This window comes from Neofelis nebulosa, chromosome 3, assembly GCF_028018385.1.
Source record: "Neofelis nebulosa isolate mNeoNeb1 chromosome 3, mNeoNeb1.pri, whole genome shotgun sequence".
Lineage (NCBI taxonomy): Eukaryota > Metazoa > Chordata > Mammalia > Carnivora > Felidae > Neofelis > Neofelis nebulosa.
The window spans coordinates 108307731-108327748 of record NC_080784.1 but is presented as its reverse complement, the minus strand read 5'-3'; the positions used below and the strand labels follow the sequence as shown (position 1 = coordinate 108327748).

The window sequence follows — 20018 nt, the reverse complement described above, 5'->3', positions numbered from 1 at the left end:
CACAACCAATGCTGCTAGGAGAAAAGAGCTGCGTAGTATTAGAGGGGAGAACACCACAACTGTTTCTGCGGAGTGAGAGATAAAAAGCAGGGTTAATTGTATTTATCCAAGAACCAAACTTAGTTGCACAAACACACAATGCGTTTAGGAAAAGTTCAGTGCAGGATTTGTCTACCAAGGTTACACTATGTGGTGCAATGATAAAATGGATGAAAGGAAGTAGACTTAAGCCATGGAAGACGAATGAAAAAAAATCTAATTATCAGGTTAATTAATCTTTTAAAGGACTATGGAAGATTTAAAGTGAGAAGACTAAAGATAAATTTTAAAATTCTTGCAAATACAAATCCAATTTTGGAGGAAAGTATCTTTAAGGAATTATTAATATTCAAGCTAGTTTTAATTATTTATAAAAGTTAACTGTATCTTCAGGAATATAGCATAATATTGTATTGTATAGACATTTCCCTTACTTTGGATTTGTGAACAGATGTGTATGTATAAATTATAAAACTAAGATGTTACCTTTAAGACCTTAAAATTTTATAAATTATCATGTATATAATACAATATCATCTCATATATGTACATATACATATATACAGTTCACACACACACACACATACACACCTCTTCTACTTAATTATTTGCCTTCTGGCTTTCAGTGCTAAGGAAAAACTGATGTTTATGCTTATATGGTACATGCATGATCTGGCAAGTAGTTAAAAGCTCTCTTTCTGGAGACAAATCTGGTTTATTTCACTACTGTATCTTACCAGTTTCCTATAGCTATGGCAACAAATTACTACAACATTCTTACCAGAAAACAACGTTTCCCACACACACACACAGTTCTGAAGAATGTAAGTACAAAATGACTATCACTGGGCTGAAATCAATGTGTTGACAGGGCTACGCTCCCTGGGGACATTCTAAGGGAGACTCTGTTCCTTGCATCTTCCAGTTTCCAGGGGCTGCTAGCATTCCTTGACCTGTGGCCACATAGCTTTAATCTCTGCTTCTGTGTGTGTGTGTGTGTGTCTGTGTGTGTGTGTAAACTATCAATCTGCCTTCCTCTTATAAGGATACATGTGATTGTACTTGTATAATCAAGGATAATCTCCATGTCAACATCCTTAACTTAATTACATCTCCAAAGACCCTTCTTTTTTGCCATTTAAAGTAGCATCCACAGATTCCAGGGATTGAGAGGTGGGTATCTTTTGCAGGGGTGCTTTTCAGCCCACCACATCCACTAGCCACCTTAGTCACCTTTGGTTAGCTACTCAAACTCTCTAAATCTTGGTGTCTTTCTCTGTAGAGTGACAAAAATAAAAGTATTTATATTGATGACTAATAAAATAATATAAAGCAATAAGTGCAATTCTTTTTTTTTAAATTTTTTTTTTAACGTTTATTTATTTTTGAGACAGAGAGAGACAGAGCATGAACGGGGGAGGGTCAGAGAGAGAGAGGGAGACACAGAATCGGAAACAGGCTCCAGGCTCTGAGCTGTCAGCACAGAGCCCGACGCGGGGCTTGAACTCACGAACGGCGAGATCATGACCTGAGCCGAAGTCGGAGGCTTAACCGACTGAGCCACCCAGGCGCCCCAATAAGTGCAATTCTTGACACGATAAATATCAATAAATGTTGCCTATTATTGTCATTATTTCTATGTTTCATTGCTTTTTTTTCATTAATATCTTAAAAATGTGTTAGCTCTCCACTATGGGGAGGATATTCCATTATTCCTAGTCCATTTTCTTGACAAGACATGAGTCTTCCCCTATTTCTCTGGCCATTCCCTTGGTTTGCTACACTCCGCTCAGACCCCACTGCTTCCATTGGTAACATCAGGTCTCAGGCTGTCAAAATAGAATGTTAATAGGAAGCTACTTTTTTTTTTATTTTTAATATTTATTTATTTTTGAGAGAGAATGCAGGTGGAGGAGGGGCAAAGAGAGAGGAGGGTGGACTATCCCAAGCGGGCTCTGCACTGACAGCACAGAGCCTGATGTCTGGCTCCAACTCACCAACTATGAGATCATGACCTGAGCCATCTGACACTTAAGGGACTGAGCCAACCAGGCGTCCCCAACAGGAAGCCATTTTTAACATGAGTTTTAGTTAATGAATGCACAAATTAGTTCAAGATTTGCATCCAGTACCAAAGATAATTACCTGAAATCCCACCTCATCAGAAGAAGTTAAACTAAATTGAAGTTTATTCTACAAGATTGTCGTGGTTTTTTTTTAATGTTTTTTTTTTAATTTTTTTTTTATTTTTGAGAGACAGAGTGTGTGAGCAGGGGCAAGGCACAGAGAGAGGGAGACATAAGATGTGAAGTGGGCTCTACACTGACAGCAATGAGACCATACAGGGTTCAAACTCACAAACCATGAGATCATGACCTAAGCTGAAGTCAGACCCTCAACCAACTGAGCCACCCAGGTGCCCTGATTATTATGTTTTATAAGGGATGTGTGGTGTGTGTGTGTGTGTGTGTGTGTGTGTGTGTATTCATATATATTTAGTTTATTTCTGTTTTGAGTTTAACAATAAATGCTTATTCTGTAAGAGGAAAAATACAAAATAGTAGGAAATATGCATTATCAAAGAGTTAATCCTAAAAGGTTTCTATGAAAGTAGTTGTCCTGAAAGAGTTTTTAATCTTTCTGCATCTCTACATAAAACCCAACCCCATTCTAGGGTGCCTGGGTGGCTCAGTCGGTTAAGCATCTGACCTTGATATAGGCTCAGGTCTTGATCTGACAGTCGTGGAATCTAGCCCTGCATCAGGCTCCATGCTGAGTGTGGAGCCAGCTTGGGATTCTCTTTCTCCCTCCCTCTCTGCCCCTCCCCTGCTTGCGCTCTTGCTCTCAAAATAAATAAGTAAACATTTAAAAAACACAACCCCATTCTAGGACCCGCCCCCTGTCATTCAACTTATGTCATTCTTGTCTTTCAAGTATGCAGTATAATCTGTAAATTGATATTTCTTTGCATAATTATTTGATTTTCTCACTAAACGGTAGGATCCATGAAACTTCAGAGTGCATTTGTTTTGTTTGTTGTTATAACCTCAGTTCTTAGTTAATAGCAAGCACTAAATACTTCTGAACAAAACTGATTTCATAGCCTCCATCCTCTGTTCTATTCTTCCTTTATTCAATTGTCAGTAAAATTAAACTATCAATTTGTATGCAGAATAGATACTGGGTAACTTACAGAGAAATTTTAATACTTGTATAATGAATATGTAGATAATGAATTTGACCCTATAGTTGATTTTTTCATTTATTTTTACCACATAAATGATAATTAATTTTAAGCATTTACATATTTAAACTACTTTACAAAATTAAACACCACATTTTTTCTAGATGATACATCAAATATTTTCTGAAGAGATAATGTACGGCCAATACAATTTTAAGAAGCAAAAGACAGAGCTGTTTTTTCTAAAATGTATTTTATTAATATTCCACAACAGAAAAAAAAGTGATGTTCATCTGTTAAGAGCAACACATTGAGCCTCATTACTAAATAAGTCATTTTAGTCACTATCCTTAATCATTTAGGGGGCGGGAGGGCTGATTTAAATTCATCCTAGTAATTAAGAATATTATTTTACTTTAACAGATTTTTTCATTACATACTTTTTGAAGAAGAAAAAGCCTTTTAAATTTCTACTGATGAAAAGAACACCTATTAAATGTTTCATTATTTTGTATATAAGAAAGTCTGCAAGCGATAGGAAGTTAAGCAGATTCACTGAACTATAAAAGGGAAACAAATCACTTTGGTTAGAATGCTCCAGTTCTTAAAAATAGGAGAAAGTGAAATTCATGCTTTGGTTAACAATCTCATAATACGGAGAATTTACCTTTACAATTACATGAATGCAAAATAAATTGTCTAAATGTGTGCATATTGTGATACATGTGGGGTTATACCTAGATAAAAGTAATTTTGCTTTGATTTTCAATGGGTCTTCTCCAATAGCAATGACATTTGAATCATTATTTCTTATTTAAGAACTACATATGTAAGAAAATACATTTCTCCAGAAGATGACCGTGTGTGTGTGTGTGTGTGTGTGTGTGTGTGTATGTGTGTGTGCACGTGCACACGCAAGTGCAAACACACAATCTAGAGAACTATTTTTGAGGAAAAAATCAATTCATGAAAGCATATTTTAAGACACTGCGTTTCTTCAGAGTGTTTCCTAAGGTGAAATTCCGATTGATTACACACATATTTCATTTTATAGGAGAATGTGGAAACTCTGATACCTGGTGAAGGAAGAGTACGAGAGCAGCTGCTGTGTTTGGGGGTATATAAGAAATTGTAGTGACTGCCTGGCAAGGTCACCAGATATACATGTCATTAGACAACAGAGACTGATCTTCATCTGCAACAAAACAGAAAGATGAGTTTATAAACTACAAGGGTAATAGAAATTTGATGAGTGAAACTGTCATTTTTATTACATACATGCAAATTGTTACTTCAGAACACAAAATACATTAACAGCTGAATTATCTAAATAAAATGTCAGAAATCCTATGCAGCACAAATTCTTCAGAAATGCAAAAATTGTAATATTAGTTTAAAATGTGACACTGGTGTTGAAACAGATGTTAGGGAAGTACAGATTAAAATTTTATTTAAAATTATCTTAATATAACATTTAAATAACTTATATGTAAGATGAAGGCACTGTATGTATCAAAAATCAAATTATATATTAAATTGTAAAAGGTCTCCAAAAGTTTTTTTTTTTTTTAAGTTTATTTATTTATTTTAAGAGAGAAAGAGCATGGGCGGGGAGGGGCAGAGAGAGAGGGAGGGAGAGAGAGAAAACCAGGTAGGCTCCACACTATCAGTGCAGCCCTACATGGGGCTCAGTCCCACGAGCCATGAGAGCATGACTTGAGCTGAAAACAAGTGTCGGCCGTTCAACCAACTAAGCCACCCAGGTATCCAGGGTCTCTGAAAATTTTAAGGAGGAATAGATTTTACTTGCTTACAAAATGGATGAAATGTGTCTCATTAAAATTTTTTAAATAAATGATCTTATATCGATCATCTTAAACTAAATTTCTCTCTATAATCTTTTTCCATGGATGATACTCAGAAATATGAAAACATTCTAATGCTGAAAGAGGACATATTATATAATTCTTCCAGGATGTACCAGGGCACCAGGAAGAACTGGAGTATATCTTAGGACAAAGCCAGGGAAGGCATAAAGAACAGTGCACAGACTTGGTGATTAAACCTCTGATGCGGTACCTACTTTCTGATGCTACTATTTTTTAGTCGTAGTTTTAACTTGTAACCTCCAAGGAAAAATTATTTTTTTTAATGCCATGTCCAATTTTCATTGAATCCTGAATAGTTGGTCATTAATTTCAAGTATATCTAGCATGCTTTATCAAAAGCGCTTTACTAAATTAAAAATGACAGGATTCATTTACCTAAAAATCTCTAGCTGGCAAGCAAACCAACTCAAATATTATCATACATTCCTTACATCAGCCACCAAGGTACCCCTGTTTTTCCCCTATATTAGAAAAGTAAATGTGCTCAGTATCGAAAAAAATTGCAAACGGACAATAGATATTCCAGCTAGTGCATATTACCATGTTTTGCCACACATGGGAAAGAACAAGAAAAGACATTATAGTATTTAAATCAAAGAGTGGAACCTTCAGTAAAATTTTATATTTTGACAAACATTGTTTTATTGCTACTAGTAATGTAATAGTGTTGTTACTAAAGTTTATCCCTTGATATCTGCAGTTGTTTTATGATAAAAAACTCAAATTTATTTGCCAAAATATAGGCATAATTTTTCAATTGAATACATTTTACAGATGATACTGATTGATATTTAAATCTAACGTTATTTTGTTTTCCTAGTGATAGTCTCCCTCATTTTTTTTATTTTTTATTTTAAACTTTTTTTAATGTTTTTATTTATTTTCGAGGCAGAGAGAGACAGAGCATGAGCAGGGGAGGGGCAGAGAGAGAGGGAGACACAGAATCTGAAGCAGGCTCCAGGCTCTGAGCTGTCAGCTCAGAGCCTGACACAGGGCTTGAACTCAGTCTGTAAGATCATGAACTGAGCCAAAGTCGGACGCTTAATGGACTGAGCCACCCAGGCGCCCCAACAGTCTCCCTCATTTAAAGTCTCAGAATATGGGGGGGCCTGGGTGGCTCAGTCCGTTAAGTGTCCTACTTCAGCTCAGGTCATGATCTCTCTGCTTGTGAGTTTGAGCCCTGTGCCAAGCTCTGTGCTGACAGCTTGAGCCTGGAGCCTGTTTCAGATTCTGTCTCCATCTCTCGCCCCTCCCCTGCTTACTCTCTGTCTCTGTCTCTGTCTCAAATATAAAAAATAAAAGAAAAAAAAAACATAAAAAAAGTAAAAATAAAATAAACTCACAAAATAGGGGGCGGTGCCTGGGTGGCTCAGTTGGTTGAGCATCAGACTTCTACACAGGTCATGATCTCATGTTTCTTGAGTTCGAGCCCTGGTCTGTCAGCACAGAGCCCACTTCAGATCCTCTGTCTCCGTCTCTCTCTGCCCCCCTACCCAGCCTGCACTCTCTCTCAAAAATGAATAAACATTAAAAAGAAAATTTAAAGTCACAAAAGAGGTTAGTTTTTTTTTTAAATTGGTATAGCTCAACATAAAATTTTTCAGTGTGTTTTGAAATTCCTGTAATTTTCTAAATATAAAAAGGGCTTTTTATTCCTTTATTCACTCATTATTAATTCATTTGACAAGTAAACAGTACACTGAAAGCCCACTCTTGCAGGCCCTCTTCCCCCTGTGGGAACACAGCAGGGAATACCATTTATTTCATCCTACCAGCCTTTATACGATACACTGTTAGTGGCTAAAAAGCCCAAAAGCATTCTTTACTCTCACTTTTCATTTTGATCCCTAGTGTATTTATTTATATAGATTTTTCTCCCCAAATTCTTTCTTTCCTCCACAGATTTGAGAATTAAACACAAAATCATTTTCTCTACACCCTCGGATTGTCATCATGACCAATAGCATCCATCTGAGACCTCAGAAGGAGGAATATGAAAGCTTTCCGGATCTAGGTGGGAATTTTAATGCTCCATGTTACAATCCCTGTCAATGCTAACCAAGTTTACAATTTAGAGAACTGATACTTGTGGATTACACTTATTATTAAGGAAAAAAAAAAACCCTTGCTCTTAGTGTCAGAGGGTTTGGCAATGTTTGTCAAAGGTGCACTTGAAACTGTATCTCTGTATTTGAGGCTAGAGTGAAGCTAGGGCTCTTGATATTACCATAAAGTAATAGTTTTCTGTTTCTACGAGAAAAAAAATAAACTTTGTAAATTCTAACTATATTTATTATCATTTTGAGTAAGGGACCATGTATGTCAGCTGCCCAAACAGGCCAGGTCCTGCAGTTTCAGGCAGAATGCCACCACACTTAAGTGAGGATCACTGTTCTGTAAAACTCCGATTAGCTAAAAGCAACAAAGAAACACAACCCAAAACATAGTTTATACAGCCAGGCAGCCATGGGCTATCTGAAGTATGGCTGATATTTCCACAGGTTAACAAAGCAAAAGTCCTGTCTTGTTCAGAGTAAAATGGATTAAGAACAAATTTGTGAAGAAAGGGTGCATTTGAAAATTTGACTCTATCAGGGGAAAAGCATATATATCATGAACGTTATCTCCACGTACTCAAACAGAGCAGACTTCAAATCAGTCATCTCTGAGGAAATGGCAACAGGCTATAGGGGAGAACTTAAATCTCAAGTAAATCACTTTCTATCTATCAAGGAAACATTAATGTTTGTTGTCTCCAAATTGTGTCCCAATCAATCAGCAGAAAATACTTCAGTTTATTGAGTTCTGGACTAAGTCTGTAGGATTTGACTGGAAGATGTGACTTGTCCGTTTTGGAACAAGTTCCTTAAGGAAACGTTATATAAAATAAATAAGCCATAGGGATGTAATTTACAATGTACAACATAGTGATTATCGTTAATAATACAGCACTATATTGTATATTTGAAAGTTGCTAAGAGATTAGCTCTTAAAAGTTCTCATCACAAGAAAATAAATTTGTAACTATGCGTGGCAATGGATATTAAGTAAACTTAATAAGGTGATCATTTCACAATGTATAAAATTGTATATGTATAAAATAAAATGTATAAAATGTATAAATATAAAAAATATTTAATCATCATGGTGTACACCTGAAACTAATATAATGTTATATGTCGCTTATACCTCAATAGAACAAACAAAAAAAACTATAAATAAGAAACGTTATAAGGGGCATTCTCAAATCTAATGTGTTTTCCCCCTTGTTTTTCCCTTGTCACCAAATACATTTGGTGCCACAGTATAGTGGAAATGTACAGCAATTGGAATTGGAACATTTCAGCTCATATGTAGTTCTGCCACTTTTTGTTTAATGAAGAATAATACTGATTGATTAGAAATCACACGTATTCAAAAAGAAATAAGGTATTCCTAATGCCATGTGGGTTCCACCACTCATTTTCCTCATGTTCCAAATCTCCCTGTGTTCTTGTCACTTCACCCACACCACTGGGGTGAGAAGATACCATCTGAGTGTTATGTGGCAGAGGAGACAATGGTTCACTGACCAAAATCATCACGATGACTCCAAATGCCACAATGGATGAATGTGTAACCCATTCTCACATTCCTGGGACTTTGGAATGTTTACTTTGCAGCTCAGGGAAGCCACCCAGTGTGGAATGCCAAGGAAAAGGAAGATGCAAAAGAAAGTTTGCAGTATCTTTGCAAAGCTCAATCCAGGCAAGGTTTTGGGCTTTGCTACCTTTGCAGGGTAAAAGAAGAAGGGCCTGGTAAATATGTGTTTTGTAGACGTGGTTGGTGGTAGAGACAGAGTGACATGAGGGGGGTGTTTAGTTTCCTCGTAATTGAGTATCTCTACTTTTATCAGGCTATTCTCCAGCTGCTGAATTTTTTTTTCTTTCCCTCCAAACACAGCAGCCAGTGTGAAAATCAGCCACTTCCTGTTGTTTTTCCTTCCAAAACTAAGAACTGGCAGGAATCTCTGGCTGGAGTTCCAGCAGTAACCAGATAGTCTAATCACTTCTTTGTGATTCTGCAGCTCCTAGCTATGTGAGTGTGATTAATGAGAGCTGAGATTAACGAACGGTTACCTGCCCCCTAATGTTCTGGGTCCCATCAACTCAGCTCACACCTGTTCCTGCATACTTCCTCCTTCTCTCCTTCACTCATTTTTCTAGTTGTCCTCTGCACAGACTTTATTTATCAAGGCAGAGAAACAGATCTTAACGTATTTGATTTCGGGGGGGGGGGGGGGATGACCCAGGGACCTGCTGCCCTTCCCTGAATATCACACTTAAAGCTGAGATAAAATATCTATTTCTTTGAATCATACAGGAGTTAAACAAATGATGTCTGCCCTCCTTTATTCTCCATGGCTTTATCTTATTTGATTTCCTGAAATCTCAAGTTAGGGCTGTTTTTATTTACATAAGAATTGATTTGATTATCTATAAGTGTCTGTTGCTTGTTACTTCATCCATTAATTAAAAAAAAAAAAAGTTGGAATTTAGTTGGTCATGGGTGAATTATCCTGGTCCCTTGTGGTCCCTATAGCTTCCCATTTTGCCCATGTTTATCAGAAGTACAGAAAGAAGGGCTAGAACTTGGAAGTCCTCAATTAAGCAATTTCATCTCAGTTATCAAAAGACTATGTTACTTGTATTAATGTAAATTATCACTTATTAACATTACGGAACTATTTTTATGACTTAGAATTCTCTAGTATTTAATCCATAGAATTTTCTATTCTTATATGAAAACTATCACTGATTGTGAACTTACAAATATCATGCTAAGTGCTTGGTAAGATTATCTAATTTAATTCTCATAAATAACCCAGGTGGTTATTCACTATTAGCCCCATTTTACAGATGAGACTGATGAGACTCACAAAGCAGAGATAATTTGCCCCAAGTCAACAGAATTTATGGGGAAGAATCTGAATTAAAATCAAGCTTGAACAACTCTAAAATTGTACACTTTATATGACAGAGTTTAGAAATATGTTTGCTTTTAAAAATTAATGTGATTTTACTTAAATCTGCAATTAATTCTATGAATCTGGAATTTGCAAATGCTATTGTAACTTACTGACTTATAAAAACTGGTAAATCTAAAAAATACATAGGTAAGGCTATAGTGTGAGTGCCTGACATCCCTGAGGCACCCGCTTCACAGACATCCATCTCGAATAAACATATTGCCGGCTGTATAACAAAGCTACTAGTAAAACAACTAGATAAGAACCATGCCACTCCACCCACAAAGTGGCCCTTTTTAGAAAGCCCTCTGTGACCTAGATAATTGACCACTGAGTGATCCTGCTTTTCCCTTCCTGTGCCCTAATTCTTGTTTTTACGTTTTAAATACACCAGTAAAGAGAAACTCAAAAGACCGTAGGCACCCCACCCTTAACCCCAATAAAGACTGAAGCCCAGGCTCCCTCCCCCTCTCCTCCTTCTCCTCAGTCTTCCTCTCTCTCTACAGCAGCCTCTCTATGTGGTCTCTGAGGTGCCAGGCGTACCCTATAAGACTTGTTAGTAACAAACCGTGTTTTCTCAAAATTCCTGATGGTTGTTGCTGAGGTGCATCTTTAAATCATAAAAAGAACCACAAAAGCCAGTCTAGACACAAGAATAGCTCTGAAAGGGGGAAATACTCATGGGAGCTCACCTCAAATAGCAGGGACCTAAGTAAGGATCCCAGGCATTCCCAGCCTTAGACAGACAAACACATAAACAAAGGGTATCAACTTCTTGTATTTCAGCTTCTTTAGCCACAGATTGCCTTCCAAATGATAGCAAAAGTTTTTAAAAAATCAATTTCCTACATGACCAGATGGGCTCAAAATGAAATGAGAGTTAAGACTATTCTTCAATGGTATAATCTTGAGCAACTTTAAGCTAGTTATCTAGACATGGTCTCTGCCTCCTAGAATTTGATGAGACAGTGCAAGAAAATCACTTAGTATAGTGCCTGGAATATGGTGAGTGTTTAACAGAGGGAAAGCATTATTTTGTTTTAAATTTTTTTTCATGTTTATTTATTTTTGAGAGAGAGAGTGACAGAGCATGAGCAGGGGAGGAGCAGAGAGAGAGGGGAGCATAGAATCCGAAGCAGACTCCAGGCTCTGAGCTGGCAGCCCAGAGCCCGACATGGGGCTCTAACCCACAAACCGTGAGACCATGACCTGAGCCGAAGTCGGACGCTCAACCGACTGAGTCACCCAGGCGCCCCAGCATTTTTTATTATCATCTCATTTTTATATTTCTCACAAATTAGGCCAACTTTGATAATTTAATAGAAAAAATTAAAATGTAGCACACTGAAAACTCTTCAAAAACACTATTTTGACAAAGCTATCTTTCTCCCTCCATTCTAAGCTGTTTAAATGGATGACATTTTCAATAGGTAAAAAAAAAAGTATTTCTTTTACTTTCAAAGCTGGAAATCTCCCAGTTTCAAATATTTCAGAGTTGCTATTACAATTTATTAACAATTTTCACTGCAATATTTTTTTTCTGTTCTCAGAAAATACCAACTATGGAATTGAGGCAGCCACATAACTTACACAGATATCAAAGAAAGACAGCCCCCCCGCCTCCACCGCCCTTGGCACACCTCAGTGTTCCTTGTTCTCCTGTCCAGATCAAGAACATTATCATGTGAACTCTTGGAGTCTCCCAGATATCCTGGAAGATGAGAAAAAAAGCAGAGAGATTGATGTTTGTGATGACAAAACAAGAAATGAAGATGGCTTCATTTCTTAAGACTTAGAACTGAACAGAAAAATTCAGTTGCATGTAATGTTTCCTGAATAAATTTAGATATTCAAGGGTTTGTTTGTATTGTTCTTCCCATAATTTCCTCTCGCTCTCTCCCACTGATGCACAGATCCGACATGGTCCAAGTGTCCAGAATGCATGTTCAGGTCATTCCTCTATTAGTAATTCATCCATCACCTCCTCCCTCACTCCACACACACAAAGAATGCCAAGGCATCCGAGATAATCATCTTGTGATTAGTCCAGGGTTAAAATATTAAAGATTTTATACTCTTTAATGTCATGGTGTTCCCTATACAGTGACTTCAGTAGTGCTATGGTTATAATTTTGTTAGGGCCGTTTACAGAACTATTATGCACAAATGAAAAGCTCTCACCTCATGAATATCTGCAAAGATGGCAAAGCAACCCTATAAGAAAGGAATCCGAAGGAAGTTCATTGAGGGCACATATCTCTTTTATTCTGAATAACTATACTTCAAAGTCAAAACAAGGACCACGGTGAAGAAGATTAGAGGATTCTAATATTTAGATTATTCTAATATTTAGAATATCTACTATATTCAAGAGAAATTTCATAACAACATGATTTGGTTTAAAGACCTCCACTTCTTTATTTGCTTCAATCAACTAAGTACCAACTGAGAGCAAGGAGGAGGTGATGGGGTGGATGATGTGCACTAACTATGCAGACCAGTCTCTCTAATTGCCTTGGCCACTGCTTACTCTCGGCTGCCATGTCTAGTGATCTCTTCTTGTAGATCTCTTTCCTATTTTCTGAAGGTCAGGTGTCCCCTCCTGGTCAGCACATGGCATACCAAAACCAGCTCAGCCTACTCAAGAAAGATGACGGTTGGGGCATCTGGGTGGCTCTGTCGGTTAAGCGTCCAACTTCTGCTCAGGTCATGATCTCATGGTTCATGGGTTCGAGCCCTGCGTTGGGGCTCTGACAGCTCAGAGCCTGGAGCCTGCTTTGGACTCTGTGTCTCCCTCTGTCTCTCCCCCTCCCCCGCTTGTGCATGTATTCTCTCTTTCTGAAAAATCCAAAATCAAAAAAAAAAAAAAAAAAAAAAAAGAAAGATACAGGAAGTCAATGTTAATGCTCACCATGTCAGGAAGGCCACACAGCTCTATTTGCTAATGGGAGCCTGGATGTTCTGGATATGCCTCATATTCTATGGATTTGTAGTTGCATATGCCATATTCTGACCAGTGACAAAGACTCTCTCAATGACCAAAATTCAAACAGGTTCCTCTGAGTTTTTTTTGTTTGTTTGTTTGTTTTGTTTTTTTAATCTTTGTCTAGGCCTCATCCACTGGCCTCGGTCAGTTGTAGCGAGAATTCTACTTGGTAAGTTAAATGACACTCCCCTCACCCTTGATACCTTACTACCCTCAATATCTTATGAAATTCCTTTTTCTTGTCTCAACAGCTGATTATCCTGATATGCCTTCACTAAGAATCTCATTAAGTTGGGTTAGCAAAGAATCCCTCTACCCCTGATGTCTTCTCTTAGTAAATTTCCACCCACCAACTCCCAACTCACCACCCACTCTGCTCTTAGGCTATACCCTCCCAACTGCTGACTATATTCAGAGTCGAGCCTGATATCTCTCTCCACTCTTGTCATAGTCTTGACACCTATCACAACACTCCTGAATAAAGTCTTCCTTATCATTTTAACTAGTGTCAGAACAATATTCTTTTTGAACATAAATTACATCCAAAGTAATATAAAACCTTACATAATTGATTATAACTTATTTACAAGTAATTCTTTTCCTTATCAATGTATTCAAGAACTTTTCATACTTTTCAACATGTGCTCATAATTTTGGAATACAGCAGGTGTTTATCTCTTCTGGGCAAGGTAGCCATGTGTGTAGGCTAAAGGAGGTAAATATGTTTCCAAATTTAACTACTTTCAAGGAAAACACTTTTGCAAGCAAAGGAACATTTGTTGCTGGGAAAGCATATTCAAGAATAGCAAACAAATTTTTACGCCCATTAAAATCCAGTATGAGGTATTCTTTTTTTTAAGCTTATTTATTTTGAGAGACGCACAAGAGGGGGAGAAACAGAGAGAGAGAGAGAGAGAGGGAGAGAGAATCCCAAGCAGGATTCAGGATTCTGTGCTCTCAGCACAGAGCCCGATGCAGGGCTCAAACTCACGAACTGTGAGATCATGACCCAAGCTGAAATCAAGAGTCAGACCTTAATTAAGCCACCCATGTGCCCCGGCATGAGGTATTCTTAAAAAACAAATCACTCATCATTCTGTGGGTTGTATATTCATTGCATTTTTCATTATTAGGAGGTAAAGGATAGTGAATTATCACATAATTATAAAACCTGAACTATAGGGATAGCATTTTTGTGATGCTTCTGGATACTATTGCATTCACTTCGATTAAGGCACTTACAGGAATAAAGCCTCAGGACCTCTTAAAATTACATATTATAACCTTCAAAATCTTAAATTGAGAACACAACCTTTCATTAAAACGTAATATAACTGTAGTAGAATCAAAGCCCATGTTTCATTAAATTTCATGGAAACAAATGTGACCTTACTTTTCTAAAACTATATATTTGCATGTTTCATATGCACATGGAGGTTTTAACAATGTTATTAGTATATAAACAAAACTTTATTAATCTTTATGCTTATTAAACCCTTGAAGAGTCTCAAAAAATACAAATAGAAAAACTTGATAATATTAGAACTAAACAAACATTTTTTGAGTTTATTTATTTATTTTGAGATGACAGAGGCAGCATGAGCAGAGAGGGACAGAAAGAGAGGGAGACAGAGAATCCCAGGCAGGCTCCATGCTGTCAGCACACAGAGTCCAACATAGGGCTCGAAACTACTAAACTGGGAGATCGTGACCTGAGCTGAAATCAAGAGTCAGACATTTAGCCACCCAGGCATCCCTGAACTGAAAAATCTTAAAACATGTGGAATTGCAGAAAATTGTCACAATAAACCTATGTAAATATAGCAGCAGTGTCAAAAATTATTTATGTATTTATTTAATAGAATAGGTAATGCAATATACATGTGTAGATAATACATGTGTATATGACACAAATTCAAATGTATGAAAAACAATAAAATAAAGTCCTTTTCATTCCTGTCCTTCACCTTCCACTTCCCAACTTCCTTCTCCAGAGATGCCTAGTCTCACTAAGTTATGAATATTTTCAGAGAACAAAATTATCTAGCTATGTGACCATGGACAAGTTACATTATAAGTCCACAACTCAGTTTCCTAAGCTATAAAATGGTGGGAGAATCTTAAACTAGGTAAATATTCTCTTTATATATAAATTACATTATGTCCTAATCACTATATTGTACCTTGTTTTGTTTTTCTTCCTTATACAGTATTGTATGTCAATTATATCTCAACAAAGCTGGTGGAAAATAATACATGTTGATCGACTCAATTATGAAACTGTATCACCCTCAGACTTATAAAGTTTGATGGTGTTAACTGCCTTTAAAATGTAAGAGATTTTACCCATCTTAATATTTACAGTAGCTTTCCCTCCATTATTTTTCACATCTTCAAATTTAATTGATTCATTTTTCTGTAGACATACTAATACTAGTAAATAAAGTTTTAACTTTCATATGCTCAAATATGTTTTCTGTTAAGAGACAGGAGAAAAGTAATATACAAATAATTAAATAGCTTCAAGAATCATTGTTGCTTAAAAAATAATAACTCTCAGGAAAACAGAAATGGTCAGGAACTTTCTTAATCTGATAGAAGTATCTACAAAAAACCTAAAGAAAACATCATACTGAATGGAGTATTCTGGTTTTTTTTAATGCTTATTTATATTTGAGAGAGAGAGAGTGTGTGTGTGTGTGTGTGTGTGTGAACCCTCACAGTTCAAATTCTTGTTCAAGAGTCAACTGTACTAGCACTGAGCAGTAAAACAATCTGTCAGTGCACAATAGTATCAAAAAGTGGGGAAGGGACAGAGAGAGAGGGAAACACAGAATCTGAAGCAGGCTTCAGGCTCTGAGCTGTCACCACAGAGCCTGACACGGGGCTTGAACTCACAGTCCATGAGATCATGACCTGAGCCAAAGTCGGCTGCTTAACCAACTGAGCCATCCTGGAACAGTGTATTCTTAATAGCTTTCCCCTTGAAGTAAAAAAGAGTATGACTCTTGTGCTGTTATCTCTTTTATTCAATAATGTAACAAAGGCCCTAGTCATTGAAAAAAGGTATAGCAATGAATGAACATTGGATACTTAGGAATAAAACTCATTATTCTCAAGCAAATGATTACATATTTTAAAAATCATATGTGGGCACCTGGGTGGCTCAGTCAGTTAAGCATCTGACTTAAGCTCAGGTCATGATCTCACAGCCCATGAGTTCAAGCCCCAAGTTGGGCTTGTGCTGACAGCTCAGAGCCTGGAGCTTGCTTCTAATTCTGCGACTCCCTCTCTCTGCCCCTCCCCCACTCATGCTCGCTCTCTCTCTCTCTCTCTCTCTCTCCCTCTCAAAAATAAATAAAAACATTAAAATATATATATAAGGAATGGAATATATATAAGTTATATATGTATATATATGTATATTGGAATATATATAAGAGGTATATACAGAAAAATATTAGAAGTTAATAAGTGATTTCAGTTATATCACAGGTTACAAAAGCCATTTTATTTCCATATATCAGTGTTCCAGTTGTTTAGTGCTGCCCCAAACTTACTGGCTCATATAGAAACAACCATTTTCTTAAATCCCAAGGTTTTGTGGGTCAGGAATTCAGGTAGAACTTGGCTAGGAAATTAATCTGTTGTGCAGAACATCAACAACAGTTTCTGTGGTGTTCTGCTGGTAGATGGACTAATCTGGAACATTCAAGACCAATTTATCCACATGTCTGAAGTCTTGATGGAAATGGCTATAACCCTGGGCTCAGCTAAGGCTGTGGAATACACAGCCTACACATGGCCTTTCCAAAATGACAGTCTAAAGAGCAATCAGAAAATTTGCATGCCAACTCAGAACTCCCAAAAATAGTATATCAAGAGACAACAGGTGAAAATTGCCTGAGCAAGGAAAATGATAGAGAATCATTTTTATTAGCAAAAGCCATTATAGAGCTCATCAAGACACAAAGAGACAGGACAATAATCTCATATTTTCATGAGGTAACTGACACTACCAGTAACAAGAGGTAAACTAAGCCATGGGCCAAATACTATACACAGATTATCTCCTTTAATTCACCCAAACAATGCATTTCATAGATAAAAAAAATCAAGGTACACACAGATAGAGGTTAAGTAAATTGGGCAAGCCTCAAAAAAAAATAACTCATTAAAAACACAACCAAAAAACACAAGGAGTTTAGCAGTATCTCTTTGAAAGAGAAACATGATTTAAAGATTCCACATATAAATCAATGCAAATTTCAAAATACATGTATAGATAAGAGTATTAATCTGTAACACAATATATTAAAAGTAAAAACTCTTGGGGAGCCTGGGTGGCGCTGACTTCAGCTCAGGTCATGCTCTAACTGTTCATGTGTTCGAAACCCACATCAGGCTCTGTGCTGACAGCTCAGAGCCTGGAGCGTGCTTCGGATCCCCTGTCTTCCTCACTCTCTGCCCCCACCCCCCACTCACACTTTGTCTCTCTCTCTCAAAAATAAAATAAACATGAAAAAAGTTAAAAAGAAATGAAAGTAAAAACTTTAGTGGCAAAATGAAAACTTGTAAAACAGCCATCGAAAGCAAAAAATCCACTTATTTATTTAAAGTACCAGTGAAGCAGTGGTATGAGGATATAGGTGAAGAAACTAATCACACAATAAAATGTCATAAATGCACCACATTTTTAATAGGGAAGAGTATGTGTATGTGCGTGTGCGTGCGTGCGTGCGTGTGTGTGTGTGTGTGTGTGTGTGTTGTTTGCTTGATACAAAGAACAGGAGGGCAGGGAAATGTAGCTCTCTACCAAGAAAACTAATATATATACATGACTATAAACAGCATTCTAACGACAGGTACACTGTGTTCAACATGATTTATATATTTAACTCCTGGCTTGAAAATTAAAATCAGCATTGGATCCACAAAAGCTGTTGTATTTTTCTGAGGTTTAGCACTACAGGAAATTGTCAGTAACAACTTTTTTCTCAAGAAGCTGACTGGTTTGTAACTTTACGCAAATTTTCTACCTAGTAAATTCAGTATGAGGCAGGGAGCAGAGAAGAAGGAAGGTTTCATTTACTTGGATGTATATACATCATGGTTAATAAATTGTAACAAGCACTAGTAAGTAAAGAAATAGTTGCTTAAGGAGAACATAGGCAAAGAAGCAGTAATCTTCCCCACTAAATGTACTTCATTAGCACAGTTCTCCAAGGGCCAAGAAATAATGAGACCATGACAGCCCTTGACTGTGAATGCTGCCAAATCTATTTAAAAACAAACGAACAAACAAACATAAATAAAACTACTACAACTGTAAAAAGTCCCTCCTATTACATGTGAAGAATCATTTAGAAATGATAAGTAATTTACATCTGTAAAAGTAAAAAGGACATTTCCACAACTCTGTGTAATTTTATAGCCACTAATTTATATGCACACATATACTTACTACTTAGGCTATATACATCCTTTTCAAAATAGGTTGAATTTTTTAAGCATACAAAAGAGTGTATTTGTAGCTGGTGTGCACAGTAAAATGGGAATTTCTGAACACCCAAAACACTTTCTGAGATGAAGTATATTTCATAGGAAAGATAATGACTTGAGGATGCACTTTTGTTCAGCCCATTTAAACATTATGAGGTTAACATTATTTCCATTTTATATATCAGCCGACTATGGTTCAGGAGGTTAAGAAATCGTCACAGTCTTGCTGTAGTGTGTATCTGAAATTTCTGCATTGGCTTGCTCAGGCCCAAAACACATTGTCTTCTGACTTTCCGTATAGGCTTTTAGAGTTGGAGAAAGATAATTTCTGGATCCCACTTGCATAAATTAAAGTATTTTGAGCCCTGACCACTAAGTTTCATTAGTTTTCCAAAATAAGTCATTGCAGGTGGGGAGGTGGGATGTGGCAATAAAGTGAGCTACCAACATGAATTTCCTCCTTAGAAGAGAATGATTCAGGGGTGCCTGGGTGGCTCAGTCTGATTTTGGCTCAGGTCATGATCTCGCGGTTCATGAGACTGAGCCCCATGTCAAGCTCTGTGCTGACAGAACAGAGCCTATTTGGGATTCTCTCTCTCCCGCTACCCCTCTCTCTGCCTCTCCCTGCCACCCCCTCTCACTCTCTCTCAAAATAAATAAACATTTTTTAAAACAGAACAAAATGATTCAGGGCCCCTGTAGCTAGTCTACAATGTGGTCCTAAGGAAAAAAAATGTTTTAATCACCACACTCAATGATAAATTAAAGAGCACTTTCTGTTTACATTATACTATGTTAGGGGCAGTGACAAACCAAAAGAAATAAACTACATTATGTGATTCACCGGAAGCCAACAATGCAATTCGAAGGCATTAAGTGAAATGTTAAATGGAGAATATTTGTGATCTAAAACTTCAAATGAGACTGTCTCGTGGGTTAATTTAGGAATAAGACTTTCCCTAAAAGTTAGTGAGGCACAGAATTATTTCCCACTCCCCGCTACTTCTGCTGTGCGTATACCTGAAATCATATGAAATCATGGTGAAATCGTCCCAACCTTGTTCTCTTTTCTACTTTGCTTGTTCATTTCCCCCCTAACAATAATTAGGAGGTAACATGTATTAGCTTTTGAATCCTTAGAGTAAACCCATGAGGTTTCACCTAGTCCTGAAGATTTAATTACCACCACTGTGCTGATGAATGCCCAATTTATACCTTGAGCTTTGAGCCTTTCTGAACTCTAGACTTGCTTATTCAACTCCACTTGTGTGTTGGAAACCCATTTCAAACTTACCTTGTCGAAATATGACTTGTGATCATTCTCCCTTAATAACTGGCACATACCGTATATTAGATGTTTAATCCTTAAAACTATGAGATAGTTTCCATTAGGCTTCTCATTTCAAACTG

At 37.0% G+C, this 20018-nt stretch overlaps 1 long non-coding RNA gene across 5 annotated transcripts in view; it reads right to left on the bottom strand.

Moving 5' to 3' along the window:
* Positions 1–20018, bottom strand: part of LOC131507162 (uncharacterized) — a 114661-nt gene that overhangs the window by 77607 nt on the left and 17036 nt on the right. For 3 of the 5 annotated variants that reach the window (XR_009259375.1, XR_009259376.1, XR_009259373.1), the window contains exons 3-5: positions 12302–12334; positions 11761–11831; positions 4300–4418 (exon numbers count right to left, since the gene is read on the bottom strand). This is a non-coding gene — a long non-coding RNA (uncharacterized LOC131507162). The remainder of the gene's footprint in view (positions 1–4299; positions 4419–11760; positions 11832–12301; positions 12335–20018) is intronic. The other 2 variants (XR_009259374.1, XR_009259372.1) reach the window with 2 other exon arrangements.